The sequence below is a fragment of the Callorhinchus milii genome, unplaced genomic scaffold, assembly GCF_018977255.1.
Source record: "Callorhinchus milii isolate IMCB2004 unplaced genomic scaffold, IMCB_Cmil_1.0 Scaffold2, whole genome shotgun sequence".
Classification (NCBI taxonomy): domain Eukaryota; kingdom Metazoa; phylum Chordata; class Chondrichthyes; order Chimaeriformes; family Callorhinchidae; genus Callorhinchus; species Callorhinchus milii.
The window spans coordinates 63,313,386-63,336,071 of NW_024704743.1; the positions used below are offsets into that span (position 1 = coordinate 63,313,386).

The 22,686-nt window shown below is 37.9% G+C and overlaps 1 protein-coding gene across 1 annotated transcript in view; it reads right to left on the reverse strand.

Annotated features, from left to right (window-relative positions):
* Positions 1-18,501, reverse strand: part of galnt1 (UDP-N-acetyl-alpha-D-galactosamine:polypeptide N-acetylgalactosaminyltransferase 1) — a 77,664-nt gene extending 59,163 nt beyond the window's left edge. Inside the window, exon 1 of the mRNA XM_007897441.2 lies at positions 18,414-18,501. The gene's annotated coding sequence lies outside the window, so the exon portion shown is untranslated. The remainder of the gene's footprint in view (positions 1-18,413) is intronic.
* Between the last annotated feature and the right edge of the window lie 4,185 nt (positions 18,502-22,686).

Here is a 22,686-nt window from a genome sequence, read left to right on the forward strand (position 1 = left end):
AGAATTGCCACACAACGAGAATCTGCGCTGTGCTGCAAACTGCATGAAGATCCTTTACCTGTCAGATTCTCTACGGGACCTTCGAGGGACATTGCATACAAGCCAGAGTCAACATTAGGTTAGTGGAAACATCAATGAAACAGAGAGAGAGAGAGAGAGAGAAAAAGAGAAAAAAAGACTAATGTCGCCCTTCAACAGCAGTATGTATCTAAGAGAAGATCCTTCAATAACAATATACCAGAGAGAGCAAAAGATAGGAGACTATTTCATTAGATTATCTACTTTGTGGGATCTTCTTTATTTTCTGAATCAACATCCAGCAAACCAGACTGGAAACAAACATTCAAGAATTCACAAAATGGACTGATGTCTTTCAAGATAATTTCAATGTTATGTTATTACAACAGTGAAATTGATTTAACGTTTTTATTCATTCCCAAAGGTTTTGGTACTGGTGCAGGCCTGAATGCTTTGGCATGTAGCACTGAATGGATTACAGCCATGTCAGCACTGCACACTGTTAAACACCAAAATATACACTGACAGTCAGTCTCCATAGTATTAATTCAGCTGCCCTAAATGGTACAGCAGAATGGCTCTCCATCTGCTCAACACCCAATGGTGTGAAACTAGCATCATTTCTCCACAGTACTCAGGTTTTGCCATTCAAAGCTTCCTCTAATCATTTGAAAAGCTTATTGTGATGGGGGTCTGCAGCCAACCCTGATAGCTTAACCCTGTCATCCTCTGGGATATGTGAAGAACCATCATGTGCAAAATCCCTCCTGTCCTTAGTCTTCCCAAGGTAGCTAGTATTTCTGTGAACAGTTACATAATTTCATTACACCTATCATCCAAAGATATATTGAGAAGTCTTATTACTACATATTGCTGTAGCAGCTGTGAACAAAATTATTATGGCATTCCAGATGTTACATAGGAACCCTTGTATTTCTGTAATAACATCTATTGAGTTACCTCAACATTTAATGCTATAGTTTCTCTAGTACTTGAAGCAAAATACTTCCCGTTTGCTATTCCTACATTTTACAAATCCTTATCTATTATCAGTTGTCCAATCCCATGAAGAACAGATCATTAAGTATGCTTAGCCTCTTGGGAGTAACATTTCTGGGATATTCAGTCAAATATGATGCTCTTTCTGCAATTAATACATACAAGTAGAATACATCAATCTGAGCCAGTATTTCTTCAACATGTGTAATTGCAAGATGCCTGTTATGAATAATGCAGTATTAGAATGAAACACAAACAACATTTGTTACAAATATTACAGTGAGCAACCATGTGGGGGAAAAACTCATCAGTATTAGTACAGGAATGCTTCCACATGCAAGTATGGTATGCACACATTATCAAACACATTCTGAAAGATATTGATTTTAACCTAATGGTACAAATTAAGGTCTAACCCAATTGTGATTTGAGAGTAAACCATATAATGATTCAGAATTTGCAGCATCGCAATTCAATCATTGGATTATCTATCCTCTCCTGTCTGACAGTTGGCTGAAATGGTATTTTAATCCTGCCTTATAAATGATGGGGTGAACAGCTGTAAAGGTTTGTGAACAGAAATTATTATGAATACAACACCCGGCATTTATATAGCACTCTTAGCATAGGTCAACGTCTCGAAGCATGTAAAAATGAGGTCGGATGTTGAGCAAGGTAGAAGAGAGAGGGGGAAAAGGGGAGGTGATCATAAATGTGGCCGTGGTGGTAGGTTTTTAGGTGGGATGCAGATAGAGAGGCAAGACAAAGGGGTAGGGGAGACAAGTTTTTGACATTAAGGGCGTAATAGCTGAAGACTTAACCACCGATCGTGGCACATACAGGGCAGGGAATGCTCACCAACCTTGATTTAGCCAAGCAGAGGGGCAAACAGAGGAGTGGGGTAGGAGATCAGAGATAGAGAGGTGCTAGGAATGGAAGGAATATATAGGTACTGGTCAGGACCTTGAAGTTGATCTGTTGAGAGACAGGAAGAAGCCAGAGCCTGGCGAGGATGATGGGAATTTAGTGTGGGTAAAAATGCGGACAGCAGAGTTTTGGATTCGGTGGATTTTATCGAATGGTAAAACTCGGAAGACTAGTGGAGAGTGCACTTGAAAAGTCTATGCGGGAGATAACAAAGGTGGGAAATAACATGAATGAATATTTTGGTGGCATTTGATAAGAGGTAGGACTGGCACTGAGGCACAGTTGAAGAAAAGTGACCTTGGTCAGGGACTGAATGTAAGGGAGGAAGGAGAGCTGAGGATCAAACTGAACGGCAAGATTACGCACAAGTTTAATAGAGTGGAGGTTGAGGTCAGCTCTATCAGTGAGAAGACATTGGAGAGAGCCGAGGGGATGATTTCAGCCTTATCCATTTTAAGGTGCAAGAAATTGAGCCTCATCCAGGCCTTGATGTCTGACAAGCAAGTGGACAGAACATCAGTGGATCTGGAATTAAGGCAACTATTTTCAGAAAAGAAGGAACCTAGAACAATAATTCCAGGAAGTACATTGTCCCAAAAGTATATCCCACAACACTGCATGCAACATGTGCATTCTGTTTTTTTGCATAGAGTTAAGTGACAAGAGGACTTAAAGTAGCCTATAACAATTTAAAAAAATACATCACCATTGCGATGTGTTAAAGGTGAGCAATATTCAACTCATTTTAGTTTACTAGTCCTAATTTAGGTCATTATTAAACTCTGTTCCTTTGAGAATGTACCTATATTTTAGAAAAACTCCCCCCTGCAAGAAAAGTAATGAATTCAAGTAAATGCTCTCAATCAAAATTATACATGTTTATAAAAGTTCTAAATTGGAGAACAGAACAGTCACTGCCCCAACCTGTGGTGCTTGTTAAACCAGTGCCGCATTTATGCGTTGCTTAGAATTCTGAAGACTAACTTAGCTGCTCACTAGATTTATAAAATCCTCAGTGGCTCGTTTCAACAAAGTCACTGGAGTCAGGAAGCACTTAAATTCATCAGCATTTTGATTAGATTAACTCGTTTTGTGACTGCTGATATGATTATCTGCATATTAGTATTCAAATAACGAAAGTAACTAAAAAAAATCATGGATTGAAGTACTACCTTATTTTAAGGATAATTGATTTAACCAGGAAGGTGATACAAAAGTCAAATTACAGGATTCAGTTTTTAGAATTATTTCCAACCCACCTGTAAATTTTGGGCAGAACAGAATTATGGCAAATACACTTATTGGATACTGAGCTTGGGTTGTGAATGTTCCTGAAGGAACACTATTTAGATGAACAGTGAGGTGTAGGAGTCTCTTAAACTCATTGGTTCCAAGTGAATTTCACTTGGCTTCGAGTATGGTCTTTACACTTGAAAATGTCATCTAACAATGGAAGTCAGATATCGTCAGTGAGATAGACATTGAGATAGTCAGTTGCTTGGAGACATTCATGGCACTCTATGCAAACTTTAAAGTTGGGTCAAAGGGAAATTCAATTTGGGTCAATCCAATTGGGATCAACTGCAGTGGCTGTTACATAAAGTGCAAAATTGAAAAAAATATAAAAAGCGTGTTGATTTAAAATTACAAACTACTGCCAAACTAAGTAAACTCACTAAGAAAAAAAATGCTCTTCAAATATGCTGTGTGTAAATTGACTGCCATGTTTGCTGCAAATACATGGTCACTAAACTTTACAGAAAATTCTAAAGTGCTTTGAACGTTTCACATGAAATGGTATTGTATCAAATACAAGGACTATAACTATTATAAACCATGTCACTGGGAAGATAAATCTTTTTTTAAAAGCACCAGTGTTTAAGCAAGCATTCGCTTTCCTATACCCACAAAATATGAAAAAGTTGCTTCAGCTCATTTGATTAATCTTTTCAAAATACCAATCCTATGGTATTTCCATTATAGCACCAATCAGTTTCTCAAACAAGTCCAGTGTTCTGGCCTCTATCACTCTGCTCGAAACTGTGTTGTTTTGGTCAACCTGGTGTCTGACACATCACTATGCTTCAGAGTTTCCAAACCAAATCAAGAGTTCCACATGTGTTACACCCTTCTGGAAACATGTTCCAGCTCCTAGAGTATTTGTTCTGCAAATAAATATTTCTGCTGCCCATATTAAATTACTCCCAACAACCCAGGGCCAAAAAGTATTGCTCTGGATTTACTTTTTCTCTCCAATTTTAACATCTTACATACCCTTAGAATGTTTCCTCAGAGGTGAATGATGCCATGAATTTGTTCGACAACGGAGACAAAAATCTATTGTCAATGGGAGGAGGGGGGAAAAAAAAGCTGACAATGCACCTCCAATAATGACGTATATTCACAGCAGGATGGGGGAAGATCCTCTTACCATTCAGGTTACATTTCTTTAAGGACACTGAACCAGAACAAATACTCCTGTGGGTTAGCTTATCTGTATGCGGAACTTGAACAGAGCAGTGAGAATCCATAATTAGAAAGAATGTGTGCAGACGAGTTACCCAATGAGAACTGTCTGGTTTCTCAACTTTTTTTGTTAAAAAACCCAATACCGAACATTGATTTTTCAGTGAAGTTTACAGACACAAATGTAATAAAAGCAATTTCTCTTGTTCCCAAAGAATGGCATGCACTGCACTATCAACTTTTTATTTCCAAAGACCTCAGTAACACATCCCTATTAACTTCCATTGACTTCTTTGCATTCACCACCTCCTTCTCAAAACAGGAAACCTTCTAGCCATACTTTACTTGAATGGTCTGATTCACCAGTGCCGTCCATGCCATAAACATGTACAGTAAAAGGCGCATAAGTCTGATCTGTATAAATTGTATAATCTCTTAAATTGTACATTTGCCAAAGTCCCATTCAATTTCCTATTAAATCCATTTAAATTTATATCAACTAGTCATATTAACATCAACATCATTCTCTACGGCAGTGGAGTGGGGCATGTTGCCATGACAGCTTCTTTTCTGGTTGTTATCTCACACCACTGTATTATTAAGAATTACTGGACTAAATCATGTTGGCATACCTTGACATACCTCAGTTCAATCCATCAAAGGGACTTTCTCTTCCTCCCCACCCAATTTATAATATTCCTTTCATTTAATATAGCACTTTATCACGTCTTCGCGACATCTCAAGCATTTCCCAGAATATATTGTAAAGTGAATTGACTGTATATTTTGAGGGCGAAACGCGACAGCCAGGTGCGCACAGCAGTGTCACACAAACAGTTGTGGATTGTGTGACCAAATTTTTTTTTAATAATTGTAAAAATACAATTTTGGGGCGGAAGGAATTACTATCCCCCGAAAAGCGATCCATCAATCGATTAACAAACGGGTTCCTACTTACTGCTAGAGGAAGGAAACCTGCCAAACCTTTTGCCCTGCTGAGAATTTATTCACCTTGGAATTAGCAGCAATCTTCTTTGATTTCACCCCAATCACCATTATGAAGTGTAGGATACATGCAGAATGGAAAATCCAGAATTCACTGAAGCTGCACGGTCCAAGCACTTGATATGCAGACAGAAGCCTCAGGCAGCCCAATGTCCAAGGTCATAAAATTCAAGAACCTTTTTAAAATTTATAATGGAGAAGGTAGAGGACGTTATGGCAAATTGTAGTGTGGTAACCCTGCTAATATCCTGCAAGCACAAGTCTTACAGCAAAACTTAAATCCACATACCAAATAACGTGACCACCTTCATCATTCCTCAGCAGGAACTAGGTGGAGAGTCCCACTGGGGCAAAACAGGCACCTTGTCTCTTCCAGTGGAAAGTTCATGTCCTATTTTCGGTATCAAAGGACAATATGAACATTTATTAGAACTAATCAAGACCTTGGCCCAATTGTGAACTTTCTGCAGTATTCTATGCCGAAGTGAGAAAGGGATTTTGTGTGTTCAGTGAAGGAGAGGAGAAAGAAAGTAACTAAATATTGTACATAACTAGCAATTTAATTTATAAGTTCTTAGGAAAAATTTAAGTACTTCAGTATCCATCATGTCTACACTCGCCACCTTCCTCGTCAAATCCACCCACTAAAATCAGGATTAATGATTTTACTAAAATCAAGATCAATCAATCATTTATAGATTACCCCTAATGAACCATAAGAGTGCCAAGTACCAGGAAACTGAACAACTGGATATCATATTCCATTTATTCTGAGGGAGGAAAGATTAAGAAAAATAAGGTTATTAATCAGTACAATTTGTATCAAATCTGCCAAAGCTGATAAGTGATTATGTGCTGCAACTGAACAAAGCTTATACTTGGGAGAATGCAAACTGCAGTACTCAAAGGATCAAAGAGGGTTTTATCTATGCATCCAAATCCTAACAGTTATCAGAAATAAATATTTCAGTCGAGTGCCTCACCCAAAATAAGACACGAGTTTGAGTTTTGGAGATTTTGTTTATCTCCAAAAGAAATTTTAAATTGTCATAACGTTTTTCAATTTAAAATGTAAAGGCGCTAAATAAAATGCAAATTTAAAGTGATCTTATATAAGTTACCATGATAATAATGAATAAACAAAATAATGTACATGGACAGTTAAAACAGTACACATTTGGTACACTGGTATTGTCATCAATGTCCTTGCCTCCTGTGGATAAGGGTCTCAGTAGCTGCTACTGATTTCATCACTGCTTGTTGGATGTTGTTGGCACAAATAGATGCCACATTGACCTCCAAAACAAGAAATATGCACTTCATTTCTAATTAATTTCATTTGTAAAGTGCCTCAAGTCACTTCTTTATCAGGAAAGGTGCTATCTAAATGCAAGCTGTTGATGATTCTGATTACACAAAAAGCACCATCAACATGGTATATGTCGCACTTTATATTCAAAGAGGCTAGAGAGCAACGTACAAATCTCTACAATGTTTTCAATTACCGTTGAAAACCATTTACTGTGTGCCATCCAGAATTATGAAGGCTGTACGAAAGCTAGACTGCCCAGATTTTTTATTAATAACATACGATAAACTATGCTTGTCAAAATCATATTTATTAATATAACACAATAACCGTATGCTGGACAAAACAATTGCAGAGAGAAAAAAAGGTGAGCTCCTTTACTATCTCAATTCAGCTTCCACCCCACCGTTTCCTCTTAAACGAGTACTATAGCATTGAATGACTGTTTCCAGGTAAGCCGTGGACATTCTGCCAATATTTTATACTGTGCTCACTCTTCTGAATCAGTGAGACTAAGTGCCGGTCAGGTGACTGCTCTGTTGAACATATCCAGTGCATCTGTAAACATAATCCTACCTCCCTACAGTTCACCACTAACTCTCTCCCAGTTTTTCTCCAATCATCCTACCTTTGGTTACAACCAAGCTCAGTGCAGACTCCAGCAGCATCATCTCATTTTCTTCTGAGCACTCTACAACCAGGTGGCCTGAACACTGACTTCAATAACATCAAACTTAGACATTTCTGAAAGATTTTTTTTTTAAAGAAGACACGGTTTGTGGGCCACTGCTGTGTGCAATTGTCTGCCAAGTTTCGGCAAACAAAATATACAATCGATCCGCTTTACAATATATTCTGAGAAGTGCTTTGAGACGTCTCAACGACATTATAAGATTTTGCTAAATCAAAAGTAAGGATTATTATTATTATTATTACTAATATCTCCTTTATTTTCTCACCCTATTCCCTCAAGCGTTTTTCAAAAATGTAATTAACGACTGTACAAAGAACGTACAGTATGAAAACAGGCCTCCGGCCCAACCAGTCCATGACAGACTCTCTTTCTGTTTTCTACTAGTCTTACCTATACTTTTGATTTACTAATATACCTGCAATTCTGAGAACCTCTGAGATTTCCTTTGTATCCTGTACAGTCCTTAGCATCCATTCCAGGATTCACAATCTGTGTATGAAGTTAGGGGTTTACATTTTTAGCTTAATTATAATTCTTATACATTTTAATATAGGATCAAGCAACTTATTACAGAGGATTACATAAATCTCCTATAACCTCAAAAATAATGCAAACATTGAAGCCAGAGGCAAATACTGCAAAATGCTGAGTACAACCACACTATAGCTCAAAAGCTATAAATTGGGCCTACAAGAGAATTTTATGTGACAAAAAAGAATGGCGTAACTTATTAGTATCGGACTGATGCACATTTTCACAGGAGGTCTGGAAACTTTTTAACACTTTTTATGCTTATGTATGAATCTCTCCATCGCTGCCAAAATGTTCCATGTTCAAAATCTCATCTGCTTGGAAAACTCAAACTAAAAATATGTGGACCAAAGAATACCATCAGGCAATCAGTTTGCTTTCTGATGCTCTATTTTTTGTACCTTAGAGTGGTAGGATATGTTGTGAGAATAGATATTTCACCATCTTGGTTACTTCAAAGGGATTGATTCCTCACAGGAGGGAGGAACTCGCATGAACTCCTTAAAAGGCCGTGAATTATTTGGTGTAAATTTCTGGTTCTGCACTTCATGCTACCAATTGTGGCACAGAGAATTCCTGTCCTACATCCCAACTAGAAGGGAATGTGCTATGACAGGCAGCTACAAAGACAAAATTAATGTACGGAACCTTTGCAGCAGATTCATCAGAACACATTTTTGATCAAAAGAATTGAGGGTATTTTTTTTTTAAAAAAGCATTTTCCCTGATCAAATTACCTACACCTTCACTTAATAATGTTCAATGTACCAGAAAGTTTAGTGAACTTTCACGATGTATATGGTTAATCCAGTTATAAGAACATATTGAGATAATAATCCTTGTATTCGATATAGCGCTTTTCACGTCTTCTAGATGTCTCAAAGCGCTTCACAGAATATACTGTAAAGTGAACTGACTGTATATTTATGGGCAAAATGCGGCAGCCAATTGCGCACAGCAATGTCCCACAAGCAGTTGTGAATTGAAACTACCAATTTATTGTTGTTTTTTTTTGAGGGATTATTATGGAGTAAGGAAACTTGCCCAAGGTTTCACCCTGCTGGGAATTGAACTCAGGTCTCTCGCTTGCAAAGCGAGTGCTCTAACCACTGAGCTACAGGACTCCACGTTAAAAAGAACAATGCGGTGAGATCCATCATCCCATTGTACTTTTGATCCGTTCAGGCATCATTACAAAAATTCGCAATTTTAGAAAAACAAATGAACAGAAGGTGTCACTGACCGTCCTTTTAAATGCAGCTTAATGTTCTCCAGATGAATAATAATTCTTACAATTGATTCAAGAACAACTGAAAGTGCTTCAAGCTTTCTGCACAGTATAGTGACTACAAATTTGTAAGCAAATAGAGCAGCAAATTTGTGCATAGTAATGTCCCACAAACAGCCATGGTGTGTATGACAAATTTTATCTGCAGGATTGTTGGACTAAATGTGACAAAACATAGGAACAGGAGGAGGCCATTCAGCCCCTCGAGCCTGTTCCACCATTTATTTAGATCATGGCTGATCTGTACCTCAACTAATCCTTTCAATTCCAATTTCCTGCTTTATTCCCATATCCCTTAATACCCTGACCTACCAAAACTCTATCAACCTCACTGTTGAAGGTATGGATGAATCCAGCATCCACAACTTTTTAGGGGAGAGAATTCCAGATTTTTTTAAAAAAAAACATCCTTTGAGTGAAAAAATGCTTCCTGATTTCACTCTTAAATGGCCTGGTTCTAATTTTAAGACTATGCCCCTTGTTTTGGATTCCCCACCAGAGGAAATAGCTTCTCTGTATCTTCCCTATCAAATCCCGTTATCATTTTAAATACCTCAATCAAATCACCCCTCAACGTTCTAAACTCAAGGGAATACAATCCAATTGGGATGTCCTCCCAACATGAAAGGCACTAATGTAAATTTGTAGTGTACAACTGATATATCCTCCACCACACCCCCCCACCATGAAGCAGAAATTTCTCGAAGTTTAAAATTCCAAATCCAAAGTATAGTACAATAATTATATTTCCCTCAGATATACAAATTACTACTTTTGTTCCAAGCGCTCCCGAACTGAAAGTAATAATCAGCTCGCAGAACCCCATACCATCCATCTTTGCTTGTTAACTGCTCTGAATGCATCAGTCAATAAAACTCTTCAGGCTATTTATTTGATAGCACTGTTCAAATAAGTTTACTACAGAAGTTGATGCGCCAGCCTGCCCAACCATACAGTAAGTGCACAGTAATTTGCCAGCCACAGACACTGACACAGACAATATCTTTATTTCACCATAGATTCAATGGCTTTTCTCAGGTTTCCATGTTACACTGTTCTTCCCTTAATCTCATTTAAACTGACCATGGCAACCGAATGTCATTTCACCAAAATGTAATGTTAAAATGTAGAATGTTATCACTTTGAGAATAAGCATAACTCAATCGATAAAGGGTAGAAAGGTTTGGAGTACAAGTTAGGTTTAACCGTCTTAATAAGAATTCAGCAAAGGTAGACAAGGGAGAATAGATTCAATTTTTATTCAGGTGGATTATGCGTAAATCTTGACTAAACACATTTTATGTGTAAAAATTATGAGTACAGAGGTAATTACAGGTATTCTAAATTAGTAATTAAAGGGGAGTTTTCTCCCCAAATCCCCCAGAAAAAAATTGCTCATTTACTTCATGGCTGTTTCAATGCTGGTGACATTAAAGCAATTGTTATGCATTAGTCATAAAATCTGACTTATACATAACTTTGCACAAGTCATATATGATATAAATTATGCAAGTTTGCCACAACTCATACTGTAGTACAGGAAATGGGAATTTTACTTGAGCCCAACATAATAATACTTGCATTTTCAGAAAAACTTATTTTTTGAAAAAACTGTATGTTGCCAGGGTTAATGCTCAAATTATGAAAAAATTTCTATATTTTTCAATTAAAAATACTGTCTTCCTTTATAGCCAAGGAGACTTTATAGTCAAAGAGTTAGGATTACCAGGAGACCAGCTCAAAAGACATCCAGATACGCTTTCTGCACTTTTTTCCAGAAATAAGGTTAACCATTTAGATTATCCAAAGTCTTGTTAGCATTGAATTTTCAATGCTCATACCTGCATAGTCTCCTATTTGCTGATCTCCACATTGCAATTCCTTAAGAATAAAAGGTCAAATAGGACTTGTTGCAGCCTCAGCCTCTGATCATAAAGTATCCCTTTGCATACACTAAGAAATGTAAAGCTATTACACAAATTTCCTTTTCATTTGCATAAAGTTAAATATCCCATTAAATAAATAACTTATTGGGCCCAATGACCTTTCCGCATTTTAAATTCCTCTGCCTTCATGTGTACTAGCCTCCTCGCCATTAATTTTGTCTTTGTAGAAATTGCAGCAGCAAAAGGCCACATAATGCTACCATCTTTATCGTGTATTTATTTTTAACAGTTCCTGAACTGTGGTGACAGCATCAAGGAAAGAGATGTTTTTTCTCACCACATAATGGTAGCCAAATAAAATTGGACTGAATTGTAGGAAAATAATTTGTCAACACATATTTTCAATGATACACAGTTGTGAAGAAATCTCAAATAAGCATAGTTAGTCAAACATTTACAAATTAATGATTTTTAGCACATTTTCAGGGAAATTGTTATGTGTAAATTGGCTGCCACATTTGCCTACAAACAGTCATTATACTTCACAGTAAAATCCTGAAGTGCTTTGAGACATCTCAATGATCAAATACTAGCATTATTATAACTATGTCGAGTTGAACCTTGCTAATACTGAGACAAGAACATAAGAATTAGGAGCAGGAGTAGGCCATTCGGCCCCTCGAGGCTGCCCCGCCATTCGATAAGATCATGGCTGATCTTCTGACCTAACTCTAATTACCTGCCCTATCCCCATATCCCCTAATCCCTCTATTTTTTTAAAAAATCTATCAGTCTCAGCCTTGAAGATGTTCAAGGACTGAGCATCTACAGCCTTCTGGGGGAGTGAATTCCATAAATTCACTATCCTCTGAGTGAAGAAATGTTTCCTCAACTCTGTTCTAAAAGGCTGACCCTGAATTTTAAGACTGTGACCCCTGGTTATAGATTCTCTTACCAGGGGAAACAGACCCTCAGTGTCTACTTTATCCAGCCTTTAAGAAGCTTATATGTTTCAATAAGATCTCCCCTAATTCTTCTGTACTCTATCTATCTATCCCGTTGCATCATCCTCAAAGCTTACTCTCCCACCTAGTTTAGTGTCATTCACGAATTTAGATACGTTACACTCAATGTCCTCGTCTAGATTATTGATGTAAATTGTAAATAGCTGAGGCCCAAGCACTGATCCTTGTGGCACTCCACTAGTCACATCCTACCAATTCGAGAATGACCCGTTTATCCCTACTCTCTGTTTTCTACCTGTTAGCCACTCTTCAATCCATGCTAATATGTTCCCATTAATCCCGTGGGCCTTAACCTTGTGCAATAGCCTTTTGTGTGGCACTTTGTCAAATGCCTTTTTAAAATCTAAATATACTACATCTACTGGTTCCCCCCTATCTAACCTGCTAGTTACATCTTCAAAAAACTCTAGAAGATTAGTTAAGCATGACTTCCCTTTTGTGAAGCCATGTTGACTCTGCCTAATCTTGTTATGGTCTTCCAGGAATCCCATAACGACATCTTTAATTAAGGACTCAAGAATTTTCCCTTCCACTGATGTCAGACTAACTGGTCTATAGTTCCCCATCTTTTCTCTCCCACCCTTCTTAAATAGTGGTGTCACGTTTGCAATCTTCCAATCAATGGGAACTGTTCCAGAATCCAGAGAATTTTGGAAGATCAAAGACAAGCCATCCACTATCTCAGTAGCCACCTCTTTGAAAACCCTAAGATGTAGGCCATTAGGTCCAGGAGATTTATCAGTTTTAAAACCTGACAATTTACCTAAAACCATTTCTTTACTAATATTAATTCCCCCAATTGGAGATCCTCCAATTGGAGATCCTCGAATCCTAAAAATAACTTGTATCAAATGGTATGTATCAGATGATTATGTTAGCAACTGCACCATTTTTTGATTTGCACATATCTATTTGAATAAAGAAGTTGTGCTTAGTCCAATCTATGATATCTTTTGAAGTGAGTTAAAATTCCTCCTGGTACTGCAATATAAACACAGGCTGACAACTGGGTTTTAATTGAGTTGTTATGTAGGGACAATTCCCAAGCCACTTTAGTCATCACAATAAACTCTTAGACATAAACCAAATTCCATTTTTCTGACAAGAATACATTTCATCACCAACAGGCACAGATGTGTCAGATTTTACTCAGTATAGGTACATTTTGTAGTTTTATTCAGTATAAGCAAATTCTTTGCAATTACAACAGTAAGTATGATGCCCAAAGTCCAAACAAAAGTGGTCTCATATCCCTTTCGCAATGTCACTTTATCTCAAGTTAAGCTTTCTCCAGAGGCAAGAGTAATATAAAACTGTAGACTTTGAGCTGTAGACTTTGGAGTGAACGGCTAAACATAAGAGCTATGTTCTGAAACTAATAGATGATCACTGGCCATTTGATTGACTGATTAGCTGGAAAACTTTTATTGTATGGTATATTGGAACCTGAATTAGTGAGTCAAAAATACCCAACCCACAGCACGGGGCGGGGGGGAGGGGGAGATAGAGAGAGAGAGAGAGAGAGAGAGAGGAAGGCAATCCCAAACTCCGGCCCACAGAATGGGGGTAGGTCCCAGATACCCAGCCTCCACTATTGGTGATGCCAGAAACCCTGCGTCATATTGGGGGTCCACTAAAATACAGCTACTAATTATCAGTCAGGAGCTCTGCAAAACTCCAAGTTACAAATTGGTTTTGCCAGAGCAAAGAAAACAAGTGCAGCTTTTGAATATAATGCAGCCAGATATTTTAGGACTCACATAATAAAAAAGTGGCAATACGCAACATTAAGTGGGCAGTAGAATACATCACTGATCATCTATTTGCAATCTGCCTGACCGTATTCAACTCAAGAGTTCATTGCGCGAGTGAAGTGACCTCACCCATTCCAGATGTTCTGTTTCCACTAGAAGAAATTTACGGAGAGGGCAACATTGTCATCCATTCATGCTGTGATAAGGCACTGACTTCATCTGATAAGGCACTGCCATTGATCAGTAGAAGATATGCTTTGATACAAGATTGCCACATACTAAGTCGTAAAAAGTTTCACACAAAAAATCGTGCAAAACCAGTCCTTGCTTTTGATATAGTGCCTCATTAAATCACCGAGACATCTCAAACGCTTCACAGAACTTTTTTGGGGGTCACGAGGGTGTCTGACACATGCTGAAACCCATCAAGATACTGAAGATTATCCAATTCAAACTTATAATTCTATACATCCCACCTACACATGGAAATTTCAGAGATAAATTGTTAGAATGGAATGTGCACCCTCTCCCTGGAGGGATGCATCCTGGTTACCTAATTCCAGAAACTATTAGGCCCAGGTTGGCAACAGCCAAGGCTTGGGGACCCCAGGCTGTGAGCTGGGGCACTTCTGAAATCTAACAGCTAAAACAGCATAGCTTGCCATTGATATTGCTGGACCACCCTACCTGAGCATTCTCTTGAAAGGTTAACAAGTGCTGAGTGGGTTGACTCCCTGCCCTCAGGGACCATACCGATCTGTCCCCGATCTTTCAATAGAGGAAGGAAGAGAGAGAGAGAGCAAGCGAGAGAGAAAGCAAACGCAAGCATGACAAGTGGGAATTGTGTAAGGGAGCATAAGGGTGAGAAAGATATAAAGAACCCTTTTTTCAGATGACAGCCATTTCCTTACATTATTTACTTTCTCTAAATTGCACTAAGCATGGAACTTTTAGAAGATAGAAGAAAGATTTATTTTTTCTGTGCAAGCAGCAATACTCAGCCCCAGGTTAGGTTAGATTTATTGTGCCGTTTTCAAATCCATAGTTGAACATTCTAATTTCAGAATGGATTTAATGCTTATTTTTGAAAGTTAGCAAAATCGTAACCTGCTATTTTCACAGATAACTGTGACCATTTGCTGTTTTTTCAGATTTTGATACATGCGTGCATTATAATGGTAGTAATTATCCTTGCATTTGTTAACACATCTCAGATAAATTTCACACAGGATTGGTGTCAAGTGTAGCTCAGTAAGGACAAAGTTACTGTACAAGAACTATAAAATTTTGATAGCAAACATGATGATTTGTTCAAACAGACTACAGTATAATTGCTACAATAGTAAAGATGTGGATCCAGCCAAGATTAAGCAACTAATCCTGTAAAATTTAATATGGCAATACATGAATGAAAATTTGGTCTTTTATTCAGACTTGCAATCCTAGACCAATGGAAAGTCAGAATCCAAAACATAAATAAATTTGCATTACATGTAAAAGGCAGATTAACTGTTGCCTATTCAACAAGAACAAATGTATTTAAAACAATAATAACAGTATTTTTATATCTCCACAATACCAAAAAACACTAAATCACCAACTGCTCTTCCGAAAAAAAATAGATTTTCTTTTAAATGGAAAACAGGCAGTAAATGCAATTGTTGGGAGTACAGTTCTACCCACTGAATGTGTTCTAAACTTAGTGGGAATTGTGTACAAAAGGCAGCACTTTCATAACTAGCACTGCAAAAGCATTTTGTCAGTAGGGCCAAGTTCAGTTTGTGAGGGAGATGATTTGACAGGACAGATTAATTTAGAAAACCAAAATCAATTGAACATGTTCTGAATTAATCCAAAATCCAAATGCCCTGATGTGCTGCAGGGAAAACACCTTATACTATGGCTGTGAGGCTAATCGGCTGTTGGTGAAATGTTCCAAGCAAGGTTCAAGGTGGATTAACCAGCTATCTGATGAGACGAAAGTTAAATAGATTGCATTCATCTAAAGTAAATCTCAGGATGTGCACCAGAGTAGACAAAGGTAAGGTTTAGAAAATAGGATTTTAAGGCAGGCTGATTTAAAAGCACAGAGTTCATATTAAGACTATATTGGGATATAGTCAAATCTAAAATGTAAAGCCTGGATATGCACTAAGGGAAGAACAGCTGGTCAGCTTTCAATTTTTTTTATGACTTATTTAAAACTTGAACCAAAATGCCTTTCTGTTTTTTTAACTGAGTCAACAAGTTCTCTGAAGTTTAGTACAGCATAATAAAGCGCCTCATCTTTGCTTCAACACTGGGACTTATTCAAATAGTAAAAAGTTGATGTTGGGGGTGCAGATGCAGCCAAGGCCTTGCAGCAGTTGACCCTCTGAGTGGGACTGGATGACAGTATAAAATTCTTTTATACAAACTTCAGCAGCAGTTTTTCTGACTTCAATGAGCAGCAATGCTACTTATATAATACACAACTGTTCGGTTCTTAACCCCAGCTTCAGAAAGAGCACCCTCTGCTGCATCATGGTGAAATTTACTTTTTTTACACAAACTTCTTATGCTTCACAGAAAATACGGTAAAGTGAATTGACTGTATATTTTGTGGGCAGGCAAACAACAGCCATTTGTGCAAGGAGTCCCACAAACAGCAATGAAATTATGAATAATAGGATTGTTGGCTAGGATATTGAAAGAATATTTTGTATAGTGTCACAGAATCTTTAATCTTCATCTCAATAGACAGAACATGGTTAAATGTCCCATCTGAAAAACTAGTGAATCTCTGCCAATGGATCTCATCACCTTCACTACTGCCTTGTGTCATCCTAGATTATTTCAAATAATCCTTACATTTTATCTTCATGTGGGGCTTAAAGAAGATGCAACCTAGAAGTGAAAATGCTACCAACTGAGCCAAGTTGCTAATACAAAAGCAACAAGAAAACTTGAAACCACTATATAAATGCTGTCCCTCTAAAGATTTCACCCTTAAAACAATGTTCTCACTAATACTATTACAATGTTAACATTACTATACACTACATTTAGATCAGCAATGTGAATAGACAAGCTATCATAACCATCAACTGCAACCTGCCAAACGACTCAACAAACAATTAACAATTTTGTACTTAATATTGCATGAAATATATCTTTCTGACACCTAAGGAAACAAAACCAGGTCACAATTTCAGAGCCTTTTACACTTACTGGAAAATAGAGGTGGCACAACGTCATTCAATAAAAAGTTCTAAAAGGAAGTCACACCTGTGACAACTGCTGTTTGGAATGGGGATTGGCTCAGCCCACTCCCAAAACGTGTGGTGTGTACCAAGAATTAAGAACTGAGGCATCAGAAGATGTTAAGTTAGATTAGATATTAAACCGAGATACCTCTGCCTATTCAGGTGGATGTTAAAGCTTTAGTAGCACTATTCCAATAGAGATTCTCCTCGCAAGAAAAAAACTAATTTACTTCCAGGCCGTTTGTTGGACACTGCTGCATGCCAATTGGTTGCCATGTTCATCTACAAATACAGTCACTGCATTTTAGAGAAAAATCAGTGAAATGCTTCAAGATGTTTCAACACAAGGCACTATACAGGTTGCAAAAATTACTTGAGGGTTACCACCATAAGAAATCAGGGGAGGTTCAAATAATTTATTTTACTCTTGTTGATGTGAAATGTCTTACAATAAATGACTGCTGAAGTCCACAACATAACTTAAAAGAGAATTGGAAAAATACTTGAAAAATACATAAAAGGTATGGGTAAAGAGTATGGGATTTGGATGAGTTGAACTAATGAGGGAACATTAGCAACAGTCCAGTCGCATTGGATGTTTTAAACGTTTTTAAAAAAAAACTAGAACTCAGATTAATTTCCAGACTCAGTCTGTACAAAGCCCTGAAGTTTTTGCTGACTTTAATTATCAGTAAGATTTCATACATCACAATACAATTTGTCAAAAGTATCATCCATACGAGTTCCAAATGAAAGTGTAAAAAAGATAAAAACAAATAACGCACATTAAGCCTCACTATAATTTAATTAGGACGATAACCATAGAGTATATGAAAGTCTTTAAATGTATTTGTTCCTGGATCATGCACTGTAATTTTATTTTTAAAAATTGGACAGATCAAAGCCCAAGAATCAAATTAATATCTTCAATTAATCCAGAACCCATTCAGTCTTTGAACAACAATTTGCCAATTTCATCCAAAGCAGTCCTGAGCAATAGGAAATCATTCAAATAGTTAATTTTGCTACAGTTAATTAAAATGTTACTCTAGGTTTGCCACTTTCTAGTCCTTTCCATCCTATAACAAATTGCTATAAAATATCCCTCCTGACTTGTGAAATAAGGATAGAGTTATTTCCCCTCCTCTGCTCAGCTACTTTTGAAACGTAACTGTTTGTACCTTGCCCTCTTCACATGACCATGGGTGACAGAGCCTTTAGCTGCCTCTCTCCCTATTTGTCTTAAAATCTCAACTTAAAACCTACCTCTTCAACTGCACCTATGGTCACTCCCCCTCAATCAGCATCTGACCAGGTCACTGCAAAGCTCTCTGAGATGTTATGCCAAGTGAATATGGCTAGATAAATGCAGTTCTTGTTCCAAGATTTCCTCACATTTTATGAGAGTTAGTTAAATGACTCAAAACTAAATGTAATGATAGTCCACGTCAGCAAACCCCACCCAATGACGCACTGCCACAATAACAGGAGCTCTCTCAAACGTTTCCATTTTCAGGTACCACTCCTTATACTGAATAAGAAAACGTCACTCCTAACAAACTGCCATTATTATTCCTTTTGCATAATCTATTCTTTGCCTTCCAAATGTTTATTCATTAGTACAAAACTACACTATACAGGATGTTCAAAACAATAAGCACATATAAGGTGTTCCTTGTAAAAAGAGAAACATTAGTAAAAATATTCTGTTTTAAAAGAAACTATTTCCGAGATTGAGGATGATTAGTTTTTGTTCCCATCTTACATCAGGAATTGAATTTGCAACAAATGATGGTTCATTTAGATTTAAATAGCGCCCTTCATACAGGGCATCGTCTTGAAATGCTTTCATGTCGGGGGGGGGGGGGGGGGGGGGGCAGCAGAAAGGATGAAAAAATGCAGAGACAAGTCTCAGGATAAGCTTTGAAACTGTTACTTTTTACTATTGTGGGTGGGGGAAAGTCGGAGGGATTCCAGGATGGAGCTTCAGAAAGTGGGGCAGAATGGTTCAATGATCAGCTAACTTAGCACAGCGTTTGTGCCTGGGAATGTCCCAGTTAGTATGGTTCAGTATAACACCATATGATGCATTTACATGTAAGCCAATAGGGGAGCAAAACAGATGCAAATTTTATCAGGCATTAAATTCACTTTACAACAGTTACAATTTTCTTGGCAAACCTACAGTGAGAGAGTACGCTTCAGTTCCAGATAGTGGTTCCTACACAAACAAATATCCAACAAGTAATCTTGTGATTAATCATTCAGACTAGATTTCCAACCATCACCAGAGGTCAAATAAGAGAAACGTGATGGATACCACTGCCTGTTCTAATGTAAAACTTTAATGTAGTGATGTATTTATACAATAATTATTATTCTGTAAACAGAGGGTTGGATCTTCCTATCTACAGGAGCATGAATTGCAGAACAAAACATACAGCACTGTAAAATCTTTTAAGATTGAGTGGACCATAAACAATGTCAAAATAGGTTTCAACCATTAGCCCATTTCATACATAGGAGAATTACCCAAAATTTGTATGTTTAAATTTGTATGAGATATCCTTCTGACATGAAATGTGTCAGAGGTGGAGGTTTTACCCTCTGGATACTCAAAATATACCTTTGTTTTCTGTAGCCCTCCTCTACAAAAAATGTATTTCAAGCTTTTACTGGCAAACAGACATTTGGAAGACAAATAACAGTTTTTTTAAAAAGGTAATTTGTCAATGGAAATTACAAATTGAATAATTCATTATTTGGATCACTATTTGGATTTCATAATAAAGATGCATATTTTTCATTTGTGAACTGTTTGTGTGCCAAGAAGATACTCTGAACTGTCTACACAGCATGATGCAACAGATCTCAGCAGTACAACAACTTCCATTCAATATAGCGTCCATCACGAAGGGTAGCATCCCAGAGCGCTTGACAGTGATGGAGCATGAATGATTAGCCGGCAGAAGGAGAGGGGTGCCTGTAGGCACAGTCGAACAGGAAGGTGTTTAGGCACGATCTGAAGATGGGGAAGGAAGGGGAAATGCAGAAAGAGAGAGGAAGAGTGTTCCAGAGTTTCAGGGCATAGTAGCTGAAAGCGGGGCCACCGATAGGATTTGAAAACAAGTGTGAAGACCTTGAAAACGATCCATTCGGCGATAGGGAGCCAGTGGAACCTGGTTAGAATTGGCGTAATGGGTGTACGGAGTTTACTGTGGGTGGGTATTCAGGCTGGGGAGTTTTGGATCAGCTGTTTATGACCTTGACAAGTGCTGTCTCTGTGCTATGGGCAAGGTGAAAATCAGACTCGAGGGCCTCGAGGAGGGAGTGGAGGGAGAGGTGTGAGCTAAATCAGTTAGCAACAATGCGTTCCAAAGCTTTAACAAGGAAGGGTATGTTGGAAATTTGTAAGGTTGGAGGGGTCATGGGTATTTTTTTGAGGTTTAGTTGGATTATAGCATCCCAGAAAGCAAACCGACAGGAAACAACTTGTCGCAACAGTGAAGTTCCGCTCATTGGTGAAGTAGATGCCGATGTGCCAAGAAGTGAATACAGAGATTATTTTCACATTTTCACAAATGATGTACATTCGCAACATCCACACAAGGCCTCAAAGTACACGAGCTCTAAGCGTACGCACTTTCAAAGTACTTCACACTGCAACAGATATGTTCATGTTATGGAAAACAATATATCTAACAGGTGGTTACTGACATTTGATGCATGGAATAAACTTTAGAGTGTTTAAGCAGGAATGTTTAAGCTTTGTTATTTCAAATGCTGAAATCCAAATATTTTCAATGCCACTTTCACTTACCTACTTTTTCAAGGTTAAATAAAAATGGAGCAATTCCTCACTTATGTCATTTCCCTGATTTACTGCAGTGTCTTTGGCTGAAAGACTGCTTGCAACTCAATTGTTAACCAAGAACCACAAGCAAGCTTTCCCCTTCTATATAGACTTATTGTACACTTGCCAAAAGCAGAATTACAGAGAGGTTACTGTTAGAATCATCGCTCAACTCTGAACAATGGAAATGTCTTAAATGAACTGTCCATCTTACCCAAATTGCACTAGCATAGAATAAACCTAAGATGCTGCAATGACTAGTCACTGACAAAACCAGTATTACAACTTCTAGAGCCTATCCAGGTCGCCTAGCAAAGATCAAGGCATCTTTTACATATCTCTTCTACATACTGGAGCTTCTGGATAATAATAATCCTTGCATTTGATATAGCACCTTATCACATCATTGAGACATCTCAAAGCACTTCACAGGATATATTGTGTATGTTGTGGCCAAAACACAGCAACCAGCAGTACACTGCAAGGTCCCATAAACAGCCATGGAGTGAGTGGCCAATTTTATTTGCAGGATTGTTGTACAGGATACCGAGAGAAACTCCCTTCTCTTTTTGAATAGTGTCATGGGATCTTTAACATCCAGCTGAACAGACAGATGGGACTTTGGTTTAATATCTCATACGAAGAACAACACTTCTGACACCCCCAGCAATGTATTGGAATGTCAGCTCAGACTATGTGATTCGAAGTCCCAACATGGGGCTTGAACCCACAACTTTCTGACTCAGAAGTGAGAGTGCCAGCACTGTGCCAGGCTAACACTATAAGTGGATAGTGTTCACAGGCATATTTATTAATGATATAGCAGGCAAATACTCTAAAAATCTTGAACAATGTTTATAGAAAAATATATTTTAGCATCTTAGTTATACATAGTTATGTATAGTGTTGTTGGCTTAACTCCACACAGAGCCTAATAATAATCCCTCCAAAACCAAAAACAATAATAAATTGGTCAATTTCAATCTACGACTGTTTGTGGGACATTGCTGTGCTGAATTGGCTGCCGCGTTCGCCCACAAATATACAGTCAATTCACTTTACAGTGCGTTCTGTGAAGCGCTTTGGGACGTCCTCCCGACGTGAAAAGCGCTATATCAAATGCAAGGATTATTATTATACAGATATACTTTTGTATCCTTGTGTTTATTTGTGTGTGATTACTGGTTCATCTCCCAAATCTCTCTACCTAACACTGTAGTCACTGTAGAGTCCTGTAGCTCAGTGGTTAGAGCACTCGCCTTGCAAGCGAGACACCTGGGTTCAATTCCAGACAGGGCGAAACCTTGGGCAAGTTTCCTTACTCCACACGCCTAATAATAATCCCTCCAAAACAAAACAATAATAACCTGGTCATTTTCAATCCACGACTATTTGTGGGACACTGCTGTGAGCAATTGGCTGCCGCGTTTCGCTCACAAATATATAGTCAATTCACTTTACAGTCTATTCTGTGAAGCGCTTTGAGACGTCTAGAAAACATGAAAAGCGCTATACCAAATGCAAAGATTATTATTATTGTTATTACTATAGTCTCCTACATGGGGCTTGAATCCACCATCTTCACGCTCAAAGGCAAGAATGCTATTAGCTGTGCTAGACTGACATCTCCAGGGTAGGAGAGATTTTAGTAGTTTGGTTTTGTCTAATGCAAATACTGCAGATCGC